This window comes from Lepeophtheirus salmonis, chromosome 8 (genome assembly GCF_016086655.4).
Source record: "Lepeophtheirus salmonis chromosome 8, UVic_Lsal_1.4, whole genome shotgun sequence".
NCBI classification, from domain to species: Eukaryota; Metazoa; Arthropoda; class Copepoda; order Siphonostomatoida; family Caligidae; genus Lepeophtheirus; species Lepeophtheirus salmonis.
The window spans coordinates 30,488,417-30,495,438 of NC_052138.2; the positions used below are offsets into that span (position 1 = coordinate 30,488,417).

The 7,022-nt window shown below is 34.8% G+C and overlaps 1 long non-coding RNA gene across 1 annotated transcript; it reads right to left on the reverse strand.

The window, feature by feature from the left end:
• Positions 1-3,048: 3,048 nt before the first annotated feature.
• On the reverse strand, positions 3,049-5,488 carry LOC139906237 (uncharacterized). Its single transcript, XR_011781610.1, has 2 exons — positions 4,769-5,488; positions 3,049-4,716 (listed from the first exon to the last, which is right to left on the reverse strand). It is a non-coding gene; the product is annotated as an uncharacterized lncRNA (long non-coding RNA).
• Between the last annotated feature and the right edge of the window lie 1,534 nt (positions 5,489-7,022).

Here is a 7,022-nt window from a genome sequence, read left to right on the forward strand (position 1 = left end):
GACATAGTAAATAAATTTTGAAGGGCTTGGAAAGATATTTAGATATTTATTTTGGCCTTAATATCAACTTAAATCCTGGTGTTACAACAAACTTTATGAATCAAGAAGTTTAGTTAAATTTACATACCATATAAGAAAAATTACATACCATTCTAGCTAAACAATGACTTTCGTTGATTTTGTTCAAGAATGTTTTTCTGACTATAAAAGAATCATGGTTTTGACTTTTGTATTTAAAAGCTGGTGTTGTGGCTAAAATAAGAGTGTTTAAACCATAAAAATGGTCTGAAAAGTCCTGGGCTTTACAAAGATGGTGCAAATTCCTCTTAGAAGTATAAAGAAAAGTATCAATAATATTCTTTGATCTGAGGTTTTTCGTTAATTGATTTCATAATTAACATTTTTGTTGTTGATAAGGACACTATCATGGATTGTTTAGGAAAAAAAAATGCATAATTTAATAGAAGTATCGTATATTAGACCTTGTATTATTCATAAAAAATAAAAAAAGTGCACGCTATAATCGGTACAATAATACTTTATTTATTTCAAAAATTTTCATTTTAGTTGTGATTTAAAAAATATTGTTGAATAATTTACAATATTTATTTACTATAAAAATACTCTATTTTGACAAATAATAGGTCAATTTGTGGTGAAGGAACGGGAAAAGTAGAGTTACTATGATTATATTCCAATTGTCAGTGTTGGCATGTCTGCACAGCGTTTTTACAGCTATATGTTAGCTTATTTTCAATTTTCAGAATAGGAATCCAAAACTTGCAGTATAATTTAATTACGATTTTATCACCGTTATTTTCAATTATGAGGTTTCATTACACACTAAACAAAAGCTAAAACAAAAATAAATAAGTTTTGTTTTTATCCAATGTCTCTGAGTGTAAGAATGTCAGGGCAACAACACTGCGCCGGTGTCAGTGCCGAGAAGGCTCCAAGGACAATTGGTATCTCCCTCTCAACTCCCTACAACATCAAGAAGTCCATTGCAGCCAAGAAGACCCAAAACTTCTGCAGCAACAATATCGTTTGGCCTCCTCTAGCTCTGGTCTCAACCCCTTGGACTTTGCGGCTTAGAGTGTGGGCCACATTTATCATTTAAATTTGAAATCGCTCAAAGCTGTCATAATCAATTTGCCAGTGTGTATTTCCTTGATTCCATAGAAATCACGTTTTTCGTTATTTAGTCATGTTACGTCAAGTTTTGGTTCCCCATTCTCCAGTTAATAGTTTTTCACTCTGCATTTTAACACTAGCAAGGAAGGATCAATAAACTATATCTCAAAAGCTCGGCCTACTTTAAATAGATACCTACCTAGATACTAGTCTTGAATATTTAAATGTTTGTAGGGGTCATTAAACTAAATATAAAACTAAAGTATCTACATCTACATCCGTTTACCAATTGAATGAGTTGAGTAATATCTCAAGTATCTTTTATGCAGGTATATTAGTTTGATATTTTTCATAATTCAGCCTCAATTAAAGAATTTATGAGTCTTATAAGCGTTGGATATTCATAATAACTCAAAAAAACCTTGGGTATACCGAGTGGCACATTAAAATCTGAACACTTTGAATTTTAAACTTCAGCAAGATAAAATTTAATAATTAATAATAGAATTTCAATTTTTTTTTTTTAATGCTCCTTTAATTGGTTCGATGGAGAGTTGCACTGATTAAGTATAAGTAAAGATTATAGTATTACAATTACTCCATCTAACCTATGATTTTTTCTTGGTGAAATCCATATACATAAAGTATATTTCCTTCTCTAGGAATCACCTGGGCGCGAACTTACACACATTGAACTCTTGGAAATAACTTTTCCCGAGCACGTTGCTCATGAGCAACAGTCCCTTTGATGTAGCCCTCTGTAATGACGCCCCATTGCTGACTGACAGTGGCTTTGAGGGCCTCGGTATTTGGATGACGAACACTACAGGCCTTATCCTCAACATGCACCCAAAAAGGGTAGTCAAGGGGGCCAAAAGAGTCCAAAAAGTGTTCTAAAGAACTCAAAAGAGTCTTGCAACGGAGGAAACGGGTTTATCTCATTGCTGCTGTCAAAAGTGGCCTCTCCACCCTCACAAGTCCCATCCACTTTTTTGATAGCCCTCTGAACAGTTTGGTATGAAACCCCAAAATATCTGGGAAAGGTCCTCATGGAATTGAGGGGATTTGCCGAGGCAATTTTCTTTAACTACTCCGAGTCCAGTTTGACTTTTTGACAAAGCTCTTATTCCTCTCTAATGTTTCAAACTTGCTGACGGCGTAGATGATGGTCCTGGAGACACCCAACTGCTTGGAGACCGCAAATGGAAATTTGCGGATCACGTTCCAGTTTCATTTTCTCGACTTGTACGTAAGCTAGAAAGCTCAGGTTCGTTTTGTTTTTTATCTAATTGTTTATGCTTTAATATATCGAAATATGAATTAATTTCAATCACTTAACCTTCAATAATAATTGAATGTATAAGTGTTCATATTTCAATGGACCACCCGGTATTCATGACAAAGTCACGGACCCATATCTATGATATGGTCATTCAACAAACAATGCTAATGCCTGATTCGGATGCGTCCTTAAGATTTTGTGCATCCCTTACATAAAAAATTCGTATCAAATTTACAGATATCCGTAATGCAAGGCCAAACTTTTAGCAAGTGTTTATTCCATATTGCAATCTATTATTCCTCGTGAATCATAATTTTGCATAACATGCTCACTACACATATATAAAGATAATATTTCTCCTTCCAAGGATGGGTTCATAATAGGCATATAACTAAATATATGTACAAATTATCGACCTCCATGATATTTAAAGTAGGAAGAAGTTTCTTGGGAAGTGTGCATGTTTGCCCTTCTGGTTATAATTTGTATGTAATATGTAGTGGATGAAAGGAGAAGCAACAAGAACATCTTGTGGGATATGCTTTATATGGTATATGTACACATTATTTCAGAAATGATAGATTATAATTTATATTGAAAGTAGAGTGTGTCCCTACCGAATAAAAATCCTCTTGGACCAATATTATATATTTCAAGATGATTACATACTAAAAGACAATTACACATTACTCCCCATCAATTAAATAATCAATACACTGACTAATAGTAAAATATATAATTATGTGGAGAGAGCCTCCACATGGAGTCTCTTTGAAAAAAAGAACTCAACTCTCTTCAGGATTGATTCTAAATCAAATAACCTGTAAGGCTCCCAAATAAAGTTTTTGTAATTCTTCATCTTCGAATCGTGAACTAATTGTCTCAAGCTCCACAATATCAAGACTTCAAAAAGTACAAATACAGGGAGCGGGGATCAAATTGTCGCCAAAATATTTTTCTACAAAAAACAACACAAAATATACATTTTTTAACTTTTTTATTGAAAATCAAAACTATGACGAGCATATAGGTATAGAGTAGCCATTCATTCGATATAATCACCGTTGGCATCAATAACGGCCTCAATACGGCCTCTGAACCGGCTGCAGGCTCTTCTGACCATCTCATTGTCCATGTTGCCAAATACCTCCTTGATGGAGTCCATCAGGCTGGCCTTGGTGCTATGGGGATGTCTGGGGCTATGTCGAGAGACATAGCCCCAGACAAAATAGTCCAAAGGATTAAGGTCGGGAGAGTTAGGAGGCCACAAATCCTTAGTTACGACGTCATAACAGTTCTCGGTTTGCATGGATATTTTGGACACATGGCAGGGTGCTGAGTCCTGTTGCCACACCCAGGGCCTGTCTCCGGCCACCCCTTGGATCCAGGGAACCTGGTAGGGTCATCCTCAACCATGTTCTTCACCTTGTCGACAAAGTCGGTGTCCCTGACCTTCCTGTCGGTGCCCTCCTCCTTGGGTGCCCTCTTTATGGTGGCATCAACATCCCAGGTGTCCTCTAGCTTCTTACGGATACGCTGAACAGTCCGTAAATTCACTCCTAAGGTTGAAGCAATTGTTGAATTGGAGATTTCCCTTCCATTATTAACCAATGCCATGACTACGGCGGACCTCGAAAGCTCCTCGTTCCACTTATAGCTCTTTATCTCCTCATATGATTACGGCATGATGCTAACTGAACTACGTATCGTCAGCTGACAAGAATAGCTTTCCTATTTGGTAACCGGTTTTTTATTTGATAATGTCGTCTTCAAGTTATCAAGGTTTAAAGTAGGCGACACTTTGATCCCCGCTCCCTGTAGTATGAGATTTAAAGTATAAAAATTAAATGTCATAGTGGGCACCATTGGGTTCCCCCATGGCCTCAATCCTAGGACTTGCAGTTCTTCTTCAGGTATTTCTCCGACATGTGAGCCAACTCCTTCCCCAGTAGCCTTTAGGTCATACAAATGGAAGGTGGCCCAAAGGTCTTCCTCTCAATAGCGTCTCAAACAACATAGTCAGGGAGATTACAGTGTGGTGAGAACGGGGGACACATTGACCATGTCCAGGAATTTGTCATGTTGTCTTCACACTCCTTTTGACAGGTTTTTTTTTTTTTTTTGGCCTTGTTACTTCCAAGCTTTCTCTCAAAGCACTTTTGTTATCTTTTAACTTCTTAATCAAGTTAATCAGACCCTTAGATCAAGAGATCATGCGGGAGATCGCATCCTAACTCATTACCACGTCAAAAAGCGCTCATACACGATTTCTTTTGACCTCCATCTCAGTTGTTCTTGGTCTGTAAGAAAGAAATTTGTTTTTACAAGAGTTGTTTGTTTTTATTGCTGTACCAGTTAATAAACATTAAGTGAAGGAAACAATTTTTCCAAAGTTTCATTCCCGATTCGCTGGGACACGCTACATGTCTTCCTATACAAAGTGAAGGCAAATCCATTGTAGCTAGCAGACTGAAATATTATCAGAAAAAGTAATGATTACATTTATATAAAATTGAATGGATGACTCATTGAATCACGCTATCCTACCTACCTAGGAGTACATATTTTATAATTACAAGGCACATTGTCAAAAACATATTGATGAAGGGGAAATAGTCCATCATTGTAAGGTTATATATGATTGTTTGAAAATACAATTCCAACTAAAAGTCAGTATTAGACTATTTAATGTATATTACATATTTAAACATATGAGTACTTCATGTTCAGATATCATTTATATATTTTATATTGTGAATCCACAATAAACTCGGGAACTTTAAAACATGATATATGGTAATACAATGGTAATATGGATATTATATTTTTATGCTCCTATAAACAAAGTTTTTTATCAGGGAAGAGAAACAGAAGGGTAACTTGGTTGACTGTTGGTGACATATGTCAACAAACACAAAACTATACTTCATTAATATACAATTTCATAGTATGTCCAGTTCCTTTCCCCTTCCACAGAGCATCATCTATCTCTCCATATTTCATCTCTCAACCTTTTCTTCAACTCCAAACAGAGAAATAAAGAATGTTGATAATTAAGTACTAACTACCTAATTAGGGTTGTCTGCAGGGGGTCAAAATATCAAAAAAAAAAAAAATTATATTTTTATATTTGAAATATATTTCTTGAATATTTTTTTTTTTTTTTTTTGAATAATTGTGTATTTCTGAAAAAAATTTCGGAAAAATTTGCTATTTTTTTTGAAATTTTGTTCCAAAAAATTTAATTTTTCGAATTTTTTTGTTGAAAAATCAAGGCCTCCCCCCCTCCCAAAAAAAAAGATATATATATAATCCTGCGGACCCCCCAGCTAATACATAAATTAAATCATTCCTCTCAACAACTGAACAGTTCTATGTTAAATCGTAGGCATATATGCACTTAGGTTAACAAAAACTGTTGTAGGGGACATGTACTTAGTTTCTATACTATTAGTCTGTTTATAGCCGAGGAAAGTGGCAACACACTTCGTTTATTAGTTGTCTGTTTGTTTATATTTTTAATTACTACAGAATCTGCCCCATCTTGCGGATATTTATGTTTTTTAGTTTCAGTGGCTAAACGAAAACTAAGTGATCAATATCTGCCCAATTTAGTCGTCTACGAGGGAAACTTTGTTTGACCGTTGGGGGGGGGGTATTGAGCCTAAGCCATGGTCCTGAAAAGCCCTGGCCTTAACAAAGAGAAAATTCAGCTGTTTTTTTCGTTAAAAATTGACTTTTTTTAAATTATTATTTTTCTTTTGACTTATTTTATTTGCTTAATGGATCAGAGTCATCATATCACTTTGCAAGCCATTGCTTAGCTTGAACGGTATTTTGTCTCATCAAGAAGTGATTTAAAATTAAAAGACTAAATTGTTTTTGTTCCATTGTTTTGGAAATAACAAAAGACACGTCACACTTAGCACAATAACTCACAGACTAAAAAACAAATTGTCTTTTGAAGCCTGGTTCTAACTAAAAATGATATTTTCTTAAATAGCGTCATCTATGTTTGACGTCCGGGACATTTCAGCCCATGTGTTACATCACCTTCCTTTAAAACTAACTTGAGAAAAAATTTATCAAACCCCCTTTTAATTGAATTAATAATGTTGATTCTGCAAGAAAAAATTCCATAGCTCATAAGAAAAAATGATAAAGTAACAACGTCATCTGTGAAATAATAAAAAGTGATATCTTGCAGGAGATGGAAAATTTTTCTTTGAAAAGGAATCTAATTTAGCTAACATTAGCTAACAGGGACGTTTTGTAACTTGGCTGAGAGCTTTGGTTTCTGTATGTTATATTCCTATAACTAACACTAATAGATGACCAGAGTAGGTAAATTGATAGCTGATAAAAAATACAAAGGAGTTGTTGATGTTTCGGGGATTTGGTCCTTATATTTTGATGAAATTTCTATATTGTAAGCGACCAATCGTGAGGAAAGCGGGACTGGCTGTTTGTGTTATAGAGTTTTTTTATTTTCCAAAGCTAGTATCATCATTATTTAATTCTTGAGAAGGGAACATCTAAGTATTTAATAATAACTAGTCCTTGTGCTCATGAAATTTTTTACTTGGGAGTAAAAAATGCAAGAACT